We start from the raw sequence: 9186 nt of genomic DNA, 5'->3' as shown, positions 1-9186 counted from the left end.
CATTTGTAAATATCTAACTTTATCTCTAGGGTGTGTTTTTATGTGCCTAGTCAAACTACCCGTGCCGCTACAGTCTCCAGTATATTTATGCGCTAGTAATTTCCCACATGTTTTACACTTAGCCTTATTTTGTTCTCTTACTTGAGTAAAAAAATTCCAAACTAATGATGTTTCTAGGCGTTTAGGAGGTTGTATATTAAAACTAGGGGTTTCTACAGGTGGGTGGGGCGGTACATCAGTTGGGTTATTAACAGGACTAGTATGTGTATCATCTAAATCCGGTTGGGTTTCATCTTTATCCTCATTTTCTCATCATTTTCAAAGTTAGTTTGATTAGGATAAAGAACATTCATAGTTTCATCATCTAAATTTTGACCTGGTGCAACATTATGGCAAAATTGACTATCGGAAAATTGAAAACAGGGGTTATCACTATCAAGAATAATAGGAGCAGCAGGACGTCTACTAGGTCTGGGTCGGGGAGCCGGGAGAAGGGTAGTAGGTTGGCTACTACTTTCACTAGTTTTAGCTTTACCCTTACCACCAAAAATATTTTTCAAAGAAAATACCATATTAATTATAATTATACTAAATAAAACTAACAAAACTATAATATTAAAACTTAAGAGTTGGAACGCGTTTACCGAATTGCCGAACAACTTCTTGAAAATTGAAAATCGTTGAAGACTTGAATACTTCAATTCACCAACTTCACAATTTTTCACGAAATTTCAACAATAAAATAAGCAATTATAGTAGAGAGATTGAGAGAGATTGATGAATTGGTGAGTAAAAATGAAAGAATGAGGGGGTATTTATAGTTGAGAATTGGGAAAAAGTGTAATTATATAAAGTTTGGGGGCCAAATGGCTATTTTTGAAAGTTCCAAACGGTCAAAATTGCAGTCCAACGACTATTTTTTTAAATTTTTTTTAAAAGTAGCCGCTAGAGGCCCGGTAAGACCGGCCCAGGCCTGCCAGCCGGTCCCGGGCTTAGCGGTCCCGGGCTCGTGGGCTATTTTATGTGACTCGGCCCGACCCGGGCTTTTTGCACCATTAAGGACCGGCCCACATGACCGGCCCGTCAAGCCCGTTTAGCCCGTTAGGACCGCGGGCCCGATACGGTCCCGGTCCCAGCACGGCCCACCATACAACATTATACATAATCAACCCACTAGGTAGTTAATCACCATTTCTGACTAATTAAAACCTAATCTAATTAATACTATGGAACCCTAAGGTAAAATTGAAAGAAAAAGGAAGAAGAAGAAGAAGTAATAACTATTAAATTAAAAGAAAATAAAAACAAAATTAAAGACTAAGGATAGATTTGAATTACTAGAAGGGAGATGCAATACGGGTGAAGTTCAGTTCTTGTGTTGTGCAAATTAGGATGTGAGTGAACAGTAGTTTATGGTGTTTTTGAGAGCAAAGAGCGAAAAGTGTAAAAGGGGGCCCTGATGCTCTATTTATAGACAAGCCTTGGGACCACTCATTCTTACCTACCACAACTGCAGTAAATGCACTGCGGACCGCAGTTGTGAAACTCAGAAGGGCTGTTGCTTTGGGACTACCACAGACTGCAAAAAATCCTTTGTGACAGTGGTAAGCCACCGCTAACCACGAAAAATGAACCGCAGCAGCTGTTGAAACTTCAGAGAGCCTCCACTTTTGACCATTTAGAACCACTGGCCATAAACATTTTTTGCCCATGTGAAAAGGCCATCGCGGACCGCGAAAAATGGAGTGCGGCCGCGGTCCAAACTTCAGAGAGTGCCACATTTTTCTAGATTAGTCCTGCACTATATAAAACATCCCTATACACATCTCACAACCAGTTAGTCCACAAACAAATCCTATGCTAAGAGAAAAATCAAGGAAAAACAAGAATAAAAATACATGGGTTGCCTCCCAAGAAGCGCCTAATTTAACATCGCGGTACGACGCAGGTTACCATCAATTACTTGAGATGTATCATCGCCACCACATGGCTGTCATCAAATTTGCCAAGATAGTGCTTGACTGTATACCCATTAACTCTGAATATCTCACCTTTTTTGTTTTTCAAATCAAGAGCACAAAATGGAGTCAAGCACCACTTCAAAAGGTCTACTCCATTTCGATTTAAGCTTTCTCGGAAACAGTTGTAATAGGGAATTGAACAAGAGAAACAGATCACCTACTTTGAACTCCTTGCCACGAGCATATTTGTCATGTAAGTACTTCATCTTTTCCTTATACAAGGACGAGCTGGAATAGGCATGGAACCGGAACTCATCAAGCTCATCAAGTTGTTACACCCGAAGATTTGCTACAACATTCTATTCAAGATTTAACTTCCTCAAAGTCCACATGGCCTTGTGCTCTAACTCGACCGGTAGATGGAAAACTTTCGCAAACACCAACCGGTATGGAGACATACCAATTGGAGTCTTGTAAGCAGTCCTATAAACCCAAAGAGCATCATCCAATTTCTTAGACCAATCGGTACTATTTGCATTGACGATCTTTGACAATATACTCTTGATCTCCCGATTGGCGACTTCAACTTGCCTACTAGCTTGAGGATGGTACGGGGTAGAAACCTTATGATTGACACCATACTTTGCAAGCAAAGTGTCAAATGCCTTATTGCTCTAGGAGTGCCAAACTGAGTAAAGATACTCTTCTTGAGAAAAGCCACAATACTCCGGGCTTCGTTGTTGGGTAAAGCCACAACCTCAACCCACTTTGAAACATAATCAATGGCCACAAGAATGTACGTGTTTCCACATGAACTTACAAAAGGTCCCATGAAGTCGATGCCCCACACATCAAATATGTAAACCTCAAGAATAGTGGTGAGAGACATTTCATCCTTCTTTGAAATTCCGCCAGCTCTCTGGCACTCATCACATCTCTTCACAAGATCACCCGCATCCTTGTACAACGTAGGCCAATGGAATGCACAGCTAAAAACCTTTGAAGCTATCCTCTCCCCACCATAGTGACCACCGTAAGGAGAGGAATGACAAGCACCAAGAATACTCAGTTGCTCTTCTTCCGAAACACATCTTCGGATCACACCATCATTGCAAATTTTGAACAAATACGGCTCATCCTAATAGTAGTCCAAGCTGTCCTGTTTGAGCTTCTTCCTTTGGTTAGAAGAGAGCTCACACGGAACAACATCGGTCACAAGAAAGTTTGCAACATCCGCAAACCAAGGCATACTATTCATAGACACATAGAGGAGTTGCTCATCGAGAAATGAATTATTAATCTCGAGGACATAATGGGGCCTTCCCTCCTCCTCCAAGCGGGACAAGTGGTCCACCACTTGGTTTCCACACACTTTCCGATCCACAACCTCCAAATCATACTCTTGAAGCAATAAGACCCATCTCATCAACTGGGCTTTGGAATTCTTCTTCGTCATCAAGTAGCGGGTGCGGCATGGTCGGTATAAACTATCACCATGGCCCCCATGAGATAAGGCCTAAACTTATCCGTTGCGAACAAAATAGCCAACAACTCTTTTTCCGTCACCGTGGAATTCACTTGAGCATTATTCATTGCCTTTCTTGCATAATACACTGGGTGAAACATCTTGTTGACTCTTTGACCCAAGACCTCTCCAATCGCGACATCGCTTGCATCACACATGAGCTCAAAAGGTAAGCTCCAATTAGGTGCGGTAATAATGGGAGTGGTTGTCAATTTGTACTTATGAAGTTCAAAATCCTTCATGCATTTATCATTAAACATGAACTTGGCATCCTTTTCCAATAACCTTCACAAAGGGTTCACTACCTTAGAAAAGTCTTTGATGAATCTTCGGTAGAACCCCACATGCCCAAGAAAACTTCTAACCCCCTCGATTGAAGTAGGAGGAGGAAGTTTTGAGGTCAGTTCAATTTTAGCCTTGTCCACCTCTATACCATGCTTTGAAATCGTATGGCCGAGGAAAATGCCTTCCTCGACCATAAAGTGGAATTTTTCCCAGTTAAGTACAAGATTGGTCTCTTCACATCGGTCAACACCTTGTCAAGATTTTTCAAACATTTATCAAATGAGTCACCCACAACACTGAAGTTGTACATGAACACCTCCAAAATGTCCACCACCATGTTGATAAATATGGCCATCATACACCACTGGAATGTAGCTGGTGCATTACACAAACCAAATGGCATCCTAGAAAAAGCAAAGGTGCCATACGGACTAGTGAAGGTTATTTTCTCCTGATCTTCCGGACCGATCAAAATCTGGTTGTACCTGGAGTACCCATCCAAGAAACAGTAGAAGGCCCGCCCAATAAGTCTGTCTAGAATCTGGTCAAGAAAAGGCAATGGAAAGTGATCCTTGCGGGTCATTTTATTCAGTTTGCGATAGTGCATGCACACCCTCCATCCGGTGACAGTCTTGGTGGTAATCAACTTAGTTTTCGCATTGGTAACCATAGTCATACCACCCTTCTTCGGTACACATTGCACTGATGAAGTCCAAGAAATATCTAAGATGTGGTACATAACCCCTGCATCCAACCACTTGATCACCTCCTTTTTGACAACCTCTTGCATAGCTTCATTCAACCTCCTTTGATGTTCCATGAAGGGCTTGGCGTCATCTTTAAGAATAATCTTGTGCATGCAAAAGGCGGGGCTTATCCCCCGGATATCAGCTAGAGTCCATCTAATTGCCTTCTTCCATTTTTGGAGCACTACCAATGTGGTATCTACCTGCATGTTAGTAAGACAAGAGGAAAGAATAACTAGCAAAGTTGAACTAGGGCCTAAGAATTCATACATGAGGTGTGGAGGCAACGGCTTCAACTGCAACATGGGAGGTTCCTCAATTGATGGCTTTATTTGTGGAGTCTTTCTATTCTCAAGATCAAAAGAGAGCTTCTAAGGCTCATAAGAGTAAAAGCTCATTCCATGAAAAGCATTGACACACCCCACCCGGCCGTCATCTACAGTGACATCAAGGTTCAAAAATACCGCTTCTAGAAGGTCCTCCACATTGATCATTGCACTAGTATCATCAACTATCACTTCCATGACAAGATCTAAAAAAGAGCGCACTTCAGTACTGTTAGGTTACTTCATTGACTTGCACACATGAAAGACCACTTTTTCATCACCCACTCAGAAGGTGAAATTCCGTTGTCGCGGTCCTTTTACTGCGATCCACGGAGGAGAGATTCAGAGAGCCTTGAGTTTGAGCAAAAGCTGAAGAGCGCGGTCCGCGATTGATTTACTGCGGCCGCGGTAGCCTCACCGCTGCAGTGGCCATTTTTCGTGGTCGGCAATACCTCCATCAGGGGCATTTTTGTACGGAAATTTAGCTGTGTATAAATACTTTCTTTTCAGATTTCTAGGTTATCTTATCTTAGTTGAGTACGTAAACAAAGACTTTTGTCCATTTTGAGTAATTTTGTAGCTTACTTAGCAATTAATCTTAGTTTTTTATCTTGTAATTACAATTTATGATCATTCTTCATCTCAATCTATGATTTCTTCTTCAATTATGAGTAGCTAAACCTATTAGCTAGGGTTGTGGCTCAACCCTAGTATCAGTATTTAATCGGTCTCTTGTTTTAGGGCTTAGATGCTTATGGGTGATGGATATTTGGTCTGATTTATGCTTTCTACGTTGAATTATTGGTGGCAAACACTAATTTGTGCCTTTTTGACTTAGGATCTTCTTGAGAAAGAGAGATTAAGTGTAGGAATTTTAGGCCAACAAGGAATTGGGGTGAATTCAAGAGATTGATAGCCCCAATAAAAGGGTTAAACCTAGAGATAGTAATACCCAACTTGAGCCATTATTACTTGCACAAATTGAACACCTAATTGGGCTTGAGAAAGCCAATTAGGGCAAATTCACTTTTACTACCGAGAGGTGTAGAGTGAGTAGCTTCGTGCATTGGCTATATCATGATCCCAACTATAACATTATTGCCCTATATTTTAGATCCCGTTAGATACTTACCTAAGAGAAAGTCACTTCCCTAGTGCCTCTTTACCCATTAAGAAAACCCTACAAAAACATCTTCTTGGTTTAAATCTTATGCACCATTAGTATAAAATTAGAAGTAGCAAACAAACAAGAATGATTGGAAGTACAATTAAAAGCACTACACATTGCTAGACTAGATAGGAATCCAACTCCAAATATATCTAGATCCCTGTGGATTCGATCCCGACCTTCTCAGGTAAAAGCTGCATCGAACGCTCTTGCCACTTTGTAGTGGTGTAGGGTTGGGCCCGAACAGTAATTTAGACACCGAGCAACATACTCCACTATGTTCTTCTTCATTATATGCCACCAATAATGTTGCCTGAAGTCCTGATACATCTTCACGGTACCCGGATGAATAGAGTACCATGAGCTGTGAGCCTCCTAAAGTATCAACTCACACAAACCATCAATGTTAGGCACACATTGCCTGCCCTGCATCCTTAAAGCACTATCATCCCCAATAGTGGCCTCCTTAGCATCACTGTGCTAACCGTGTCCTTAAGGACAAATAGATGGGGGTCATCATACTGACTCTACTTGATACGATAATAAAAAAAAGACCAAGAGACCACGCAAGCCAATACTCGACTAGGCTCAGAAATATCCAATCTCACAAACTGGCTAGCCATGGCCTGAACATCCAACGCCATGGGCCTCTCTACCGTTGTAGATAAGACAAACTCCCTAAACTCTTTGCCCAATGACTCAAAGCATTAGCCACCACATTGGCCTTCCCCAGGTGGTACAGAATAGTGATATCATAATCCTTAAGTAGCTCTAACCACCTACTCTGATGCAAATTAAGATTCTTCTGCTTGAATATATGCTGAGAACTCAGGTGATCAGTATAGATCTCAAAAGGGACACCGTACAAATAGCGCCTCCAAATCTTGAAGGCATTAACAATAGCTGCTAGCTTAAGGTCGTGGATAGGATAGTTCTTTTCATGCACCTTCAGCTGTCTGGATGCGTAGGCAATCACCCTACGGTCTTGCATTAGCAACGCAACGAGGCCAAGTCGCGACACATCACAATAAACTATATGGGACCCCGAACCGGTAGGTAATATAAATACTGGAGTTGTAATCAAAGCTATCTTAAGCTTCTGAAAGCTCTCCTCACACTCTTCCGTCCATCTGAACGGAGCACCGTTCTAGGTTCGCCTGGTCTTAGGTGCTACAATAGATGAGAATCCCTTAACAAATAGATGGTAATAGACTGCCAAACAAAGAAAATTCTGGATATCTATAGTTGAGGACGGTCTGGGCCAACTCTACAGCACTTCCACCTTCTTCGGATCAACCTTGATCCCTTCACTCGACAACCTGTGACCCAAAAATGCCACGAAATCCAACCAGAACTCGCATTTTGAGAACATTGCATATAATTTCTTTTCTCTCAAGGTCTGAAGCACTATCCTCATGTGATGCTCATGATCTTCCTGACTCCGGGAATATACTAGAATGTCGTCAATAAAGACAATGACAAATTTATCAAAATAAGGCCGAAATACACTGTGCATCAAATGCATAAATGGTGTTGGGGCGTTGGTCAGCCCAAATGACATAACAAGGAACTCGTAATGACAATACCGAGTCCTGAAAGCAGTCTTCGGAATATCTGGCTACCGAATCTTCAATTGATGATAACCTGAATGCAAATCAATATTGGAAAACACTCAAGCACCCTGTAACTAATCAAATAGGTCATCAATACGAGGCAAAGGATGCTGGTTCTTCGCTATAGCTTTGTTCAACTAGAGATAATCAATGCGCATATGCATCGAACCATCATTTTTCTTTACAAACAAGATAGGAGCACCCCAAGGTGACACATGGGGCTGTAAGCCCTTATCAAGCAATTTCTATAACTGTTCTTTCAACTCAGGAGAGGCTATTCGATGAGGAGAATTAGAGATAGGCTGAGTGCCCGGCAACAAATCAATGCCAAAATCAATATCTCTATTGGGCGGCATGCCCGGAAGATCAGTTGGAAACAAGTTAGGGAAATCCTTCACTATTGGGACTAAATCAACTGTAAGAGTATCAATACTGACATCTCTCACATAGTCTAGATGCACGTCACAGCCCTTCTCAACCATTCTCTGAGCTTTAAGAAATGAAATGACTCTACTGGGAGTGTAATCTAAGGTATACCTCCACTCTAATCACGACAAAACTGGCATAGCTAGCGTCATGGTCTTAGCGTGACAATCAAGGATAGCATAATGGGGTGAAAACCAGTCCATGCATAAGATAACATCAAAATCTACCATGCTGAGCAATAACAAATCGGCTATGGTCTCAAAACTACTAAGATTAATAAAACAAGACCGATAAATGCGGTCCACAATAAGAGAATCTCCTACAGGTGTAGACATATGAATAAGGGAACTTAAAGAATACCGAGATACGCCCAAATGCAGGGCAAAATAGGAGGACATAGAGGAATAAGTGGAGCCTGAATCGAATAGAACCGATGTATCTCGATGACAGACTGGAATAATACTTGTAATGTTAGAATCGGAAGCAACGACCTCTGTACGGGTAGGAAGGTCATAGTATCTGGCCTAGTCTTCCCCTCTAGGGTGGCCTCTACCTCCCCGACCTCTACCTCTAGCGGCCTGAGCAGGTGGAGTGGCAGCTGGAGCTGTAATCATAGCCTAGAAACCCTGTGGAGCACGCTGTGGCTGAGAAGTCTGTGGAGGTGCACCACTCCTAAGTCTGGGCAATCCCTCACCATATGGCAAGTTTCGCCACACTCAAAACAAGCTCTGGGAGGACACAATGGTTATGGATGACTCGGACCGAGTCTGCTAGACTGACCACTCAAAGCACCCCATGCAGAAGGCACACTAGATATCAGAGGTGCATAATAAGGCTCTTGAGGTCTAGGAGGAGCTGGAATACCACTGGCTGCTAGAAGAGCTGAATGAATGGGGCGGCTCCCATAACCCCTACCTTGACGAACTGCAGTTGGGCCATAAGCACCAAAATAGTGGCCGACTCTCGAGACCTCTTGGCCTCTCTCTCCTCCTTATCCTGAGCAAGCATGCCCTCTACTCACTTAGTAATACTCACCACCTGCTAATACGTGATATCCATATCTAACTCTTGGGCCATGCTAGACCTGATGCTGGGAATGAGCCCCTCAATAAATCGATGAACCCTCTCCCAAAATA

Source organism: Nicotiana sylvestris, chromosome 4, assembly GCF_000393655.2.
Source record: "Nicotiana sylvestris chromosome 4, ASM39365v2, whole genome shotgun sequence".
In the NCBI taxonomy this organism is placed as follows: Eukaryota; Viridiplantae; Streptophyta; class Magnoliopsida; order Solanales; family Solanaceae; genus Nicotiana; species Nicotiana sylvestris.
Note: the sequence above shows the minus strand (reverse complement) of the source record.